Consider the following 13923-nt stretch of genomic DNA (forward strand, 5'->3'; position numbering starts at 1 on the left):
TTCAAAGAAGATCTGGTTCTGGGGTAAAGGTCAGCACAGAGAGGACTGTGGGGAGAATAGGGGCAAGAAAAGGGCATATTTTGGCTCCTCCTGTGTCTATTCCCGTTGTAGAAAAAAACAGTTCTCCTCATACAACCAGGAAAGATTAGGCATGCAGACACTTTGAAGGGTAAGTGGTTACAGAATTTATTGGGTGAAAAGAAAAAAGACTCAGCAAAGTGAGAGGGGTTCCTGTTAAAAGGCCTTCATCTTACAGATTGAATTCCAGGTCACCATCCAGGAACAGGAGAGGCCAGGCTTCTCCCCGCTACAAACAGCACCAACTTCCTGAGGCCCCACTCTGTCCTCTGAGTGCACAGGCCAGTCGGAGGTTCTCTGGGGACCCCTTTTTACTTGGCTGTCTCATTATTTTGTGGAAAGACATGTTTAGTTCACCCATCCACAGTGACCAGTGTGGTGGAGTGGCAGACGTCTCAAGGATCTACATAGGAAGATTTTCAGTCTGGTGGTGTTTTCTCAGCCACATTGACCTTCCTGGCAGGTGTGAGGGTCTGCCACCTGGTTCCCCACCCTGATAATGTCCTTCCCCTCATGCTTTCCAGGTGCTAGGTGACACAGGTCCTGTCTGAAGGCAGGTGGGGAAGCCCAAATCTGACTCACAGGGCAGCTCGCAGTCGCCAGAGTCCAAGTTCTCCAACAGCCATGTTTTCAGGAAAGACGTGTCCTATGATTGTCATCGATGGGGCACATTTTCCCTCCCTACACAGATCTCCCTCTTCCTGCTCCTTTCCCAGCCCCCATCTCTCCCTTCTCCTTGTAACCTGGTGAGAAGGACAAGTCAAAGAGAGTTCCACATACAGATGTTTGCACAGTTTTTTTTTTTTTTTTTTTTTTTTTTGTGGGGCCACTTTGGGTTGTAACTTTATTTACTTCTATCTCAAAGCAATGAAAAGTTGCTTTATTACATCAGATACCTGTATAACAGGTGAAGGTGTTTCTGCTGGATCTCCACATTGGTTTTGGGGTTGTTTTGAGGCAGGGTCTCACTCTGTTGCCTAGGCTGCAGTACAGTGGTACAATCATGGCTAACTGCAGCCTTGACCTCCTGGGCTCAAGGGATCCTGTCAACTCAGCCTCCCACAAGTAGCTGGGACTAGAGAAGCATGTCACTACACCCAGCTAAATTTTCTATTTTTACAGATACTGGGTTTCACTATTTTGCTTAGGCTGGCCTCCGATGCTAGGCTCAAGTAATCCTCCCACCTTGGCCTCCCAAAGTTCTGGAATTACAGGTGTTAGCCACCACACCTAGCTGGTCTTCACATTGTTGGGGAAATAATTCAACAGCCCCCCTCCCACACACCAGTACACACATACCTTTAAGGCCCAAGGACTGCAGTGGAGCTCTACATAAAGGATTTTTCCTCTTCCCAGAATGGTGAGCACTGTATAGACAGATGTGGAGAGAGAACCAGAGTGACTCTGTGGATGGAAAAATGACTGCCCTGGGGGAAATAAATCATCCCTATTAACAAGCAAGATTATTTCTACATAGAAAATTCCAAAGAATACACACACACACACACACACACACACACACCCTAAAAGTAATATAAGGTCAACACACAACACACAACTGAATTTCTATACACTAGCAATAAATAACTGAAAACCAAACATTTCAAAATAATTACACCTGTAATATCTCTGAAACATAAAACTTTTATGTATATACAGGATATGTGTGCTGAAAACTTACACAAGGCTGTAAACAAAATAAAAGAAGTTCTAAATAAATAAAGAGTATATGGATTCATGGATTGGAAGACTCAACAGAGTGAAGATTTTAATTCTTCCCAAATTGATCTATACCTTTAATGCAGCTCCATCAAAATCCCAGCACAGGATATCTTATAGATAGAGACAAGGTGATTGTATAATTATATGCAAAGATAAAAGGTAGAAAGAAGAATACAGAGTCCAGAAATAGATCTATATAAATATGACCCATTGACTTCTGACAGAGGTGCAAAGGCAACTCAGTAAACAAAGATACTCTTTCAGCAGATGCTATTGGAACAAATGAACTGTCATGTGCAGAGCATTGAACTGCAACCTAAAGCTCTTACCTTATATAAAAATCAATTCAAATGGCCTGCAGATTTAAATACAAAATGTAAAACTATAAAACTTTTAGAAGAAAATATAGGAGAAATATTCAAGACCTAGTTTTTAGACATGCCACCAAAATAATAATTTATGGAAGAAAAAAACTGATAAAATTGGCTTTATCAAAATTTAGGACTTTGGCTTTGTGAAGGATCCTATTAAGAGGACAAAATGACATGCGATAGACTGAGTGAAAACATTTGCAAACCCTATATCTGACAAAAGACTTGCATCTAGAATGTATGAAGAACTCTTAACACATTTTTTAAAATCCCCTAAGATAATGGGCAAAAGACACCAACAGACATCTCACCAAAAAAGGGATATTAGGCCAGTCGCAGTGGCTCATGCCTGTGATCCCAGAACTCTGAAAGGCTGAGGCAGGTGAATCACTTGAGCCCAGGAGTTGGAGACCAGTGTGGACAACACGGGGAGACACTAACTCTACCAAAAAAAATTTTTTAATTAGCCAGGTGTGATGGCATGCGCCAGTCGTTTTAGCTACTTGGGAGGCTGAGGTAGGAGGATCGCTTGAGCCTGGGAAGTTTCGACTGCAGTGAGCTGTGATCACACCACTGTGCTTCACCCTGGGTGACAAAGAGACCTTGTCTCAAAAATAATAATAATAATAAAGAAACAGCAAATATGCACGTGTAAATATGATCAGCATCATTAGCCATTAGGGAAATACAAATTAAAACCACAGTGAGCTATCACTATAACTATTAGAATGGATAAGATGAAAAATAACACCAGATGCGAACAAGAATGCAAAGAAACCAGACATCTCATACATTGCTGGCAGAAATAGAAAATGGTACAGCCACTCTGGAAAAGAGCTTGGCAGTTTCTTATAAAACTCAATGTGCACTTACCATGTGACTTAGCAATTGCACTCTTAGGCATATATTTCAAATAATGAAAATGTATGTTCAAAAAAAGCCTGTACATGAATATCCATAAGAGCTCTATTTATAATAGCCCCAAACTGGAAACAACCCAAATTTTGTTCAATGAGTCAAGGATTCAACAAACTCTAGCATATCCATTCAATGGACTACTACTCAGGAATAAAAAGAAAAACTATTGATACAGACACCAACTCGAAGGATCTTCAGAGCATGAAACTCAGTGAAAAAGGCCAATCTCATAAAAGGTTACACACTGTATAATTTCATGTAATTATATCCTCAAAATGACAAAACTATAGAGATGGAGAACAGATTAGCAGTGACCAGGGGGACTAGGACAGGTGGGTAGTATGACTAAAAAGTACAAGGGAGTCCCACTTGCTGATGAAACCGTTCTTTGTTGATGGTGGTGGTGATGGTTACAAGATACTATACATGAGATCAACTTGCATAGAAAACACACACACACACACACACACAAGTGCATGTAAAAATTGTGAAAACCACGTAAGGTCTGTAGTCTAACAATAGTGAACGAATGCCAGTTCTCTAGTTTTGATAGTGTAACTGCTGTTATGGAAGATGTCACCATTAGGGAAACTGTGTAAAGAATCCAAGGAACTCTTCCTACTATTTTGCAACTCCCTGTGACTCTAAAATCACTACAAAGTAAAAAGAAGAAAACTAGCAGTGAAAGTACCAGAAACAGCCAAATATCCATCTGTATGTGACTGATCAAATAATTAATGGTATAACCACACCACACAACTACATGGAAATTGAGCAATTCAGAGATTCTGACAGCTGTGTTTACTCCCAGGGTGGTACCCCTTGAGCCACATAAAAACAAGACAAGTCTTATAGAATGGAACATTTTAAGCACGTCTTTCCTCGAAAATCTGTGCTTCATATTTTTTGATTATTTATTTATTTTTATTGTACTTTGGCCTCTGGGGGACATGTACACATCCTGCATCCTGTAGGATTGTTGCATAGGTACACACATACCATGGTGGTTTGCTGACTCCACCCCACCACCACCCTGTCTCCTACATCAGGCATTTCTCCTGGTGTTATCCCTTCCCATCCTCCCCACACCCTGCTGTCCCTCCCCTCCCCTCCCCACCCCTCCACCTAGCCCAGTGAGTGTTATACTCTTCCCTGTGCCCAAGTGTTCCCATTGTTCATCACTCCCCTGAGTGAAAACATGCGGTGTTTGGTTTTCTGTTCTTGTGTTAGTTTGCTGAGAATGATGGTTTCTAGATTTATCCATGTCTCTACAAAGGACACGAACTCATCCTTTTTTATGGCCACATCGTGTATATATGCCATATTTTCTTTGTCCAATCTATCATTGATGGACATTTGGGTTTGTTCCAGGTCTTTGCTATCGTAAGCAGTGCTGCAAGAAACATACATTTGCATGTGTCTTTATAATAGATCAATTTATAATCCTTTGGGTGTATACCCAGTAATGGGATTGCTGGGTCAAATGGAATTTCTATTTCTAGATCCTTGAGGAATTGCCACACTGTCTTCCATAATGGTTGAACTAATTTATACTCCCACCACCAGTGTAAAAGTGTTCCATTTTCTCCACATCCTCTCCAGCGTCTGTTGTCTCCAGATTTTTTGATGATCGCCATTTCAACTGGTGTGAGACGGTATCTCAATGTGGTTTTGATTTGCATTTCTCTAATGACTAGTTATGATGAACATTTTTTCCTATGTTTGTTGGCTGCATAAATGTGTTCTTTTGAAAAGTGTTCGTATCCTTCACCCACTTTTGAGTGGATTTGTTTGTTTGTTTCTTGTAAATCTGCTTTAGTTCTTTGTAGATTCTGGATATTAGCCCTTTGTCAGATGGGTAGATTGCAAAAATTTTTTCCCATTCTGTTGGTTGCCAGTTCACTCTAATGTTTGTTTCTTTTGCTGTATGGAAGCTCCAGAGTTTAATTGGATCCCATTTATCTATTTTGGCTTTTGTTGCTGTTGCTTTTGGTGTTTTAATCATGAAGTCCTTGCCTGTGCCTATGTTCTGAATGGTTTTGCCTAGATTTTCTTCTAGGGTTTTAAGGTATTTGGTCTTATGTTTAAATCTTTAATCCATCTGGAGTTAATTTTTGTATAAGGTGTAAGGCAGGGGTCCAGTTTCAGCTTCCTGCATATGGCTATCTAGTTTTCCTAAAACCATTTATTAAACAGGGAATTCTTTCTCCAATTTTTGTTTTTGTCAGGTTTGTCAAAGGTCAGATGGTTGTAGATGTGTGGCGTTGCTTCTGAGGCCTCTGTTCTGTTCCATTGGTCTGTGTCTCTGTTTGGTACAAGTACCATGCTGTCTTGATTACTGCAGCCTTGTAGTATAGTTTGAAGTCAGGTAGCATGATGCCTCCAGCTTTGTTCTTTTTGCTTAGGATTGTCTTAGCTATGCAGGCTCTCTTTTGGTTCCATATGAAGTTTAAAGTGGTTTTTTTCCAGTTCTATAAAGAAGGTCAATTGTAGCTTGATGGGGATAGTATTGAATCTATAAATATTGATTCTTTCTAACCATGAGCATGGAATGTTTTTCCATGTGTTTGTGTCCTGTCTTATTTCCTTGATCAGTGGTTTATAGTTCTTGAAGAGATCTTTTACAACCTTTGTTAGTTGTATTCCTAGGTATTTTATTCTCTTTGTAGCAATTGTAAATGGGAGTTCGCTCTTGATTTGGCTCTCTGTTTGTCTGTTGTTGGTGTATAGGAATACTTGTGATTTCTGCCCATTGATATTTTGTATCATGAGACTTTGCCAAAGCTGCTTACCAGCTTAAGAAGGCTTTGGGCTGACACTATGGGGGTCTTCTAAATATACAATAATGTCATCTACAAATAGGGACAATTTGACTTCTTCTTTTCCTAATTGAATTCCTATTATTTCTTTTTCTTGACTAATTGCTCTGGCTAGAACTTCTAATACTATATTGAATAGGAGTGGTGAGAGAGGGTATCCTTGTCTAGTGCCAGTTTTTAAAGGGAATGCTTCTAGTTTTTGCCCATTCAGCATGATATTGGCTGTGGATTTGTCATAAATAGCTTTTATTATTTGAGATACACTCCATCAATACCTAGTTTATTGAGATTTCTTAGCATAAAAGGCTGCTGAATTTTGTCAAAGGCCCTCTCTGCATCTATTGAGATAATCATGTGGTTTTTGTCTTTGGTTCTGTTTATGTGGTAGATTGCGTTTACAGATTTGCATATGCTGAACCAGCCTTGCATCCCTGAGATGAATCCTACTTGATCATGGTAGATAAGCTTTTTTTTTTTTTTAATTTTTTATTGGATTATAGGTTTTGGGGTACATGAGCAGAGCATGCAAGACAGTTGCGTAGGTACACACATGGCAGTGTGCTTTGCTTTTCTTCTCCCCTTCACCCACATTTGGCATTTCTCCCCAGGCTATCCCTCCCCACCTCCCCCTCCCACTGGCCCTCCCCTTTTCCCCCCAATAGACCCCAGTGTTTAGTACTCCCCTCCCTGTGTCCATGTGTTCTCATTTTTCATCACCCACCTATGAGTGAGAATATGCGGTGTTTCATTTTCTGTTCTTGTGTCAGTTTGCTGAGGATGATGTTTTCCAGATTCATCCATGTCCCTACAAACGACACGAACTCATCATTTCTGATTGCTGCATAATATTCCATGGTGTATATGTGCCACATTTTTCCAATCCAGTCTATTATCAATGGGCATTTGGGTTGATTCCAGGTCTTTGCTATTGTAAACAGTGCTGCAATGAACATTCGTGTACATGTGTCCTTATAGTAGAAGGATTTATAGTCTTTTGGATATATACCCAGTAATGGGATTGCTGGGTCTAATGGAATTTCTATTTCTAAGGCCTTGAGGAATCGCCACACTGTCTTCCACAATGGTTGAACTAATTTACACTCCCACCAACAGTGTAAAAGTGTTCCTTTTTCTCCACATCCTCTCCAGCATCTGTTGTCTCCAGATTTTTTAATGATCGCCATTCTAACTGGCGTGAGACGGTATCTCAATGTGGTTTTGATTTGCATCTCTCTGATGACCAGTGACGATGAGCATTTTTTCATATGATTGTTGGCCTCATATATGTCTTCTTTCGTAAAGTATCTGTTCATATCCTTTGCCCACTTTTGAATGGGCTTGTTTGTTTTTTTCCTGTAAATCTGCTTGAGTTGTTTGTAAATTCTGGATATCAGCCCTTTGTCAGATGGGTAGACTGCGAAAATTTTTTCCCATTCTGTTGGTTGCCGATCCACTCTAGTGACTGTTTCTTTTGCCGTGCAGAAGCTGTGGAGTTTCATTAGGTCCCATTTGTCTATTTTGGCTTTTGTTGCCAATGCTCTTAAAAATATGGAACGCTTCACGAATTTGCGTGTCATCCTTGCGCAGGGGCCATGCTAATCTTCTCTGTATCGTTCCAATTTTTAGTATATGTGCTGCCGAAGCGAGCACGGTAGATAAGCTTTTTGATGTGCTGTTGGATTTAGTTTGCCAGTATTTTATTAAAGATTTTTCCATCAATGTTCATCAAGGATATTGGCCTATAGTTTTCTTTTTTAGTTGTGTCTCTTCCAGGTGTTGGTATCAGGATGATGTTGGTCTCATAGAAAAAGTTAGGGAGGACTCCTTCTTTTTGTATTGTTTGGAATAGTTTCAACAGGAAGGAATGGTGCCAGCTCCTCTTTGTATGTCTGGTAGGATTCAACTGTAAACCTGTCTGGACCTGGACTTTTTTTGGTTGGTAGGCTATTAATTGCTGCCTCAACTTCAGACCTTGCTATTGGTCTATTCAGGGTTTTAACTTCTTCCTGGCTTAGTCTTGGGATGGTGCAAGTGTCCAGGAATTTATCCATTTCTTCCATATTTTCTGGTTTATGTGCATAGAGCTGTTTGTAGTAATCTCTGATGGTAGTTTGTATTTCTGAGGAATTGGTGATGATTTCCCCTTTATCGTTTTTTATTGCATCTATTTGATTCTTCTCCTTTTCTTTTTTATTAGACTAGATAGCAGTCTATTTTGTTGATCTTTTCAAAAAACCATATCCTGGATCTATTGATTTTCTGAAAGGTTTTTTTGTGTGTCGATCTCCTTCAGTTCTGCTCCGATCTTAGTTATTTTTTGTCTTCTGCTTGCTTTTGAGTTTTTTTTTGTTCTTGCTCCTCTGGCCCTTTCAATTTTGACAATAGGGTGTTGATTTTAGATCTTTCCTTATTTCTCATGGGCACATTTATTGCTATAAATTTTCCTCTAGACACTGCTTTAAATGTGTCCCATAGATTCTGGTACATTGTATCTTCATTCTTGTTGGTTTTGAAGAACATTTTTATTTCTGCCTTTATTTCCTTGTTTATCCATTTGTCATTCAGGAGTAAGTTGTTCAGTTTCTATGCGATCATGCAGTTTTGAGTGCTTTTCTTAATCCTGAGTTCTAATTTGATTGCGCTGTGGTCTGAGAGACTGTTTGTTATGATTTCCATTCTTTTGCATTTGCTGAGGAGTGATTCACTTCCAATTATGTGGTCAATTTTAGAGTAAGTGTGATGTGGTGCTGAGAAGAATGTGTATTCTGTGGAATTTGGGTGGAGTGTTCTGTAAATGTCTATTAGGTCCACTTTGTCCAGTATTCATGTCCTGGATATCTTTGTTGACTTTCTGTCTTGTTGATCTGTCCAATATTGTCAGTGGAGTGTTAGTCTCCCACTATTATTGTGTGGGAGTCTAAGTCTCTTTGTAGGTCATTAAGAACTTCCTTTATGTATCTGGGTGCTCCGGCATTGGGTGCATATATATTTAGGATAGTTAGCTCTTCTTGTTGCATTGATCCTTTTACCATTATGTAATGCCCTTCTTTGTCTCTTTTGATCTTTGGGTCTCTTTTGATGTTGGTTCAAAGTCCATTTTATCAGAGACTAGGATTGCAACTCCTGCTTTTTTTTTTTTTTTTTTTTTGCTCTCCATTTGCTTGGCAAATCTTCTTCCATCCCTTTAAGTCTTTGCATGTGAGATGGGTCTCCTGAATACAGCAGACCAATGGGTCTTGACTTTTTATCCAGTTTGCCAGCCTGTGTGTTTTGATTGGGGCATTTAGACCATTTACATTCAACGTTAATATTGTTATGTTTGAATTTGATCCTGCCATTTTGTTACTGGGTGGTTGTTTTGCCCTTTAGTTGACACAGTTTCTTTGTTGTGTTGTTGTTCTTTACCATTTGGTACATTTTTGCAATGGCTGGTAATGGTTGTTCCTTTCCATTATTAGTACTTCCTTCAGGAGCTCTTGTAAGACAGGTCTTGTAGTAACAAAATCTGTCAGCAATTGCTGGTCTGTAAAGGATTTTATTTCTCCTTCACTTATGAAGCTTAGTTTGGCCAGATATGAAATTCTGGGTTGAGAGTTCTTTTCTTTAAGGATGTAGAATATTGGCCCCCACTCTATTCTGGCTTGTAGGGTTTCTGCTGAGAGATCTGCTGTGAGTCTATTGGTCTTTCTTTTGTGAGTGACTCAACCTTTCTCTCTGGCTGCCCTTAGGATTTTTTTCCTTCATTTCAACCTGGTGAATATGGTGATTATGTGCCTTGGGGTTGCTCTTCTTGAGGAGTGTCTTTGTGGTGTTATCTGTATTTCCTGGATTTGAATGTTGACCTGCCTTGTTAGGTTGGGGAAATTCTCTTGGATAATATCCTGAAGAGTGTTTTCCAGCTTGGATTCATTCTCCCCATCACATTGAGGTACGCTGATCAAGTGAAGATCAGGTATTTTCACATAATCCCATAGTTCTTGGAGGCTTTGTTCATTTCTTTTCACTCTTTTTTCTCTAATCTTCCTTGTCATTTTACTTCATTAATTTGATCTTCAATCTCTGATATCCTTTCTTCTGCTTGATCAATTCGGCTGTTGAAACTTGTGTATGCCTTGCAAAGTTCTCATGCTGTGTTTTTCAGCTCCATCAAGTCACTTATGTTCCTCTCTAAGCTGGTTAGTCTAATTAGCATTTCATCTAACATTTTTTCAAGGTTCTTAGTTTCTTTGCATTGGGTTAGAACATGGTCTTTTAACTCAGAGAAGTTTGTTATTACCCACCTTCTGAAGCCTACTTCTGTCAATTTGTCAAACTCATTCTCTGTCTTGTTTTGTTCCCTTGATGGTGAGGAGTTGTGATACCTGGGAGGAGAAGAGGTGTTTTAGCTTTGATGGTTTCATCCTTTTTGTGCTGGTTACTTCACATCTTCACGGATTTATCTCCCTTTGATCTTTGGAATTGGTGATTTTGGGATGTCCTTTCTGTTGAGGTTGGAACTTTATCTTATTTGGCCTGTAGAGGCACTGCTGGGCTGCCTCAAATTCAGTCAGGCTGCCGGGTGGGTGGTCTTCCCCTGGAGTTTGTTTGCAGGTGAGATTAGCCCGGCCTTCCCAATGGCGTCTCCCCTTCCCCAAGCTCGATCTTCCTGGTTGGGGTCAAAGCTTCAAACTGCAAAGCTTTTAGCATGTGGGCTTCAGTTTGGGTTTTGTGGGGGTGGGGCCTGCCAGGTCTTATGGCCTGTTTCCCTGCTTTCAAGTCTGCCTCTTTCTGTGGGACGGGTAGTTCTGTCCCACTGGCATTAGTCCAAACTTCTGCCCAGGTCCGGTCCAAAAACTTGTGGCACTATGCGGGAGCCATCGCTCAGATTTGCATCAACAACCCACAGCGCGCCTCATTCTAGAGAGGCTCTTGTGGACCGTGGGTTGCAGGAGGGATGACGGAAGTACAGAATCTGAATAGGAGCACTGAGTGGGTGAAGTCCCTGACCCTCCGAGCCAGCTGCGCATTCCAAATGGGGACGCACTCCTCCCTGTCTCAGTTTTCCCTCCTTGGGCTGCTCTCACTCTTCTTGGGCCAGCCCTTTCCTGGGCTATTTTCAGTGTCCTACCAGTCCCACCAAAAGGAACTCGGCACCTCGCTTGGAATCGTGAAGTCCTCTAGCCCTCTGTTTCTCATTCGCTGGGAGCTGCGTTCTGGTGTTGCCTCCTCTCAGCTATCTTTGCATGCCTCTCTCTCCACTTCAGGTTTTAAAAGCAACCTCTTACACAACTTTCAGCTTCCTAATTTTAGAGAATATTATGCACACTTTTGCTCTCTGGGATTCTGTGAGGTTTCTGGTTTTTTGTTGTTATTGTTTTTTTGGATAGCAACTGTTAGCATTGTAATGCATTTCACTTTGGTTGTTCTTTATTTATCTACATTTTACAAATTGGTATCACACTATTTATCATGAAACTTTTCCCCTTGAATTTTCCCCAACATTTTATTGTGAGAATTTTTAAACAGTAAAGTTGAAAAATTTTAGTGAGCAGCCATATATCTACCACCTAGATTCTCATTACCATTCTGTGATATTTGCCTATCACTTATCTCTCCTTTCATCCATTCCTCTGTGTATCCACTAATCCATCTTACCTTTTTAAGGCATTTCAAAGCAAGTTGTAGACATCACTACACTTAGGACTTCAGCATGCATATCATTAACTAGAGTTCACTATTTGTTTGTAGTTTTTTTAAGATAACTTTTATGTACAATTAAATATATACATTTTGAATGTAACATTAGATACATTTTTACAAATATATATACCTGTGTAAACTAAACCCCTATAATATAGAAAACATCATCACTCTAGAAATTTCCTCATGCCTAGAGTTGCCAAATTCAGAAGAAAAAATAATAATAAGATGCCCAGTTAAATTTGAATTTCAGATAAATGATGCTAAAAAAAAGAAGTATGCCCCTACTATTCCTACTATTGCATGGTAAATTCTTGTCCTAAAACAACCATTTGTTGCTGAGCTGGACATGATGGTTCACACTTGTAATCTTAGCAATTTGGGAGGCCATGATGGTGGGAGGATTGCTTCAGGTTAGGAGTTTGAGACCAGCCTGGGCAATATAGCAAGGCTCAGTCTCTACAAAAAAAGAAAAATATTAGCCATTTGTGGTGATGCACACTTGTAGTTGTAGCTACTTGGGTGGTTGAGGTGGGAGGATCACTGGAGCCCAGGAGTTTGAGGCTGCAGTGACCTATGATCACAACACTGCATTCTTGCCTGGACAACTGAGTGAGATATTGTCTTAAAAAAAAAAAACTCATTGTTTATCTGAAATTCAAGTTTAACTGGGCATCTTGTATTTTGTCTGGCAACTCCACAAATAACCCTTCCTAGTCAATCCTGGATCCTTTAGCCTGTCTGATTTTTTTAATTTTTGTTTAGGCATCTGTGATGGTTAATATTAGGTGTCAATTTGATTGGATTGAAGGATAGCTGGTAAAGCACTGTTTCTGGGTGTGTCTGTGAGTGTGTTGCTAGAGAAGATTGAAATTTGAGTCAGTGGACTGGGAGAGGAAGATCCACCCTCAATGTAGGTGGACACCATCCAATTGGCTTCCAGTGTGGTTAGAACAAAGCAGACAAAAGAAGGTGGGATACGCTGGCTTGCTGAGTCTTCTGCCTGCCTTCTGTCTCCTGGGTTGACTGCTTCCTTCTGCTCCTCCTGCTGTTGAACATCAGACTCCAGGTTCTTTGGCCTTTGGACTTTGGGACTTGCACCACTGGTTTTCCAGGGGCTTTCAGGCCTTTGGCCACAGACCGAAGACTGCACTGTCAGCTTTTCTGGTTTGAGGCTTTTGGACTTGGACTGAGCCACTACCAGCTTCTCTCTTCACAAGCTTGCAGATGGCCTATCACGGGACTTGGCCATGTAATAGTGTGAGCCATTTCTTCCTAAACTCACACACACACACACACACACACACACACACACACACACTGTCTCTCTCTCACTCTCTCTCTCTCTCTCTCTCTCTCTTAGTTCTGTCCCTCTGGAAAACCCTGACTAATATAAGATCACAGATTAGTTCTGCCTGTTTTACAAGGATCTGACTTCATAAATTGGAATCATAAAGTATGTTTCTTTTGTGTTAGACTTCTTTCACCAAAGTAGCATTTTTGAGATTTTTATTCATGCTATTTTATCTAATATTAGTTTGCACTACCTTATAAATATGCCACAGTTTTTCATACCAATGTACACTTGGACTGTTTTCAGTTTTGGGCTATCATAAATAGAGGGTCTGCAAACATTTTTGTACAAATCTTTTTGTGGACTTTTTAAAAAATTTCTTTTGAGCAAACACCAAGAATGTAATAGCTAGGTTTCAGGGTATATGTATATTCAGTTTCCTAAGAAATAGGTAGACCTTTTTCAAAGTAACTATACAATTTTACATTCCCACCAACAGTGCATGAAAGTTCAAGTTGTTCTAAATCCTGGCCATATTTGGTGTTTCAAGGTTTTTATTTTTAGTTGTTCTAGTAGATGGGTAGTGGTTTTTCACTGTGGCTTTAATTGGTATTTCCCTAATAACTAATGATGTTAAGTACTTTTTTAATGTGCTTGTTGGTCATTCATATATATTAATTTGTAATGTGTCTATCGAAATGTTTTACCTATTTTTAAAAGTTGAGTTGTCTTTTTATTATTGAGTTAAGGAAATTTATTTATTTATTTACTTATTTTTGAGACAGGATCTTGCTATGTTGCCCAGGCTGGTCCAAATTCCTGGGCTCAAGTGATCTGTCTGCCTTGGCGTCCCAAAGTTCCAGGATTACAAGTATAAGCCACTCCACCTGGTCAGGAGTTTTTTTAACGTATATTCTGTTTATCAGTTTTTTGTCAGATATATATCTTGCAAAATATTTCCCTATGTCTTGTCTTTTTTCTTAATAGTGTGTTTGAAGAACAGAAATTTTCTATTTTCAAGGTTTCATTTATCATGTATTGT

The 13923-nt window shown here is 39.8% G+C and overlaps 1 protein-coding gene and 1 non-coding gene across 2 annotated transcripts in view; both read right to left on the reverse strand.

The window, feature by feature from the left end:
- Positions 1-733: 733 nt before the first annotated feature.
- The window catches only part of LOC108593124 (uncharacterized), a 59236-nt gene continuing 46046 nt past the window's right edge, over positions 734-13923 (reverse strand). The window contains exons 3-4 of the mRNA XM_054238229.2: positions 1378-1445; positions 734-821 (exon numbers count right to left, since the gene is read on the reverse strand). The gene's annotated coding sequence lies outside the window, so the exon portion shown is untranslated. The remainder of the gene's footprint in view (positions 822-1377; positions 1446-13923) is intronic.
- LOC118144559 (U6 spliceosomal RNA) lies at positions 7451-7558 on the reverse strand. The gene has a single exon (XR_004729327.1). It is a non-coding gene; the product is annotated as a U6 spliceosomal RNA (small nuclear RNA).

Source organism: Callithrix jacchus, chromosome 9 (genome assembly GCF_049354715.1).
Source record: "Callithrix jacchus isolate 240 chromosome 9, calJac240_pri, whole genome shotgun sequence".
In the NCBI taxonomy this organism is placed as follows: Eukaryota; Metazoa; Chordata; class Mammalia; order Primates; family Cebidae; genus Callithrix; species Callithrix jacchus.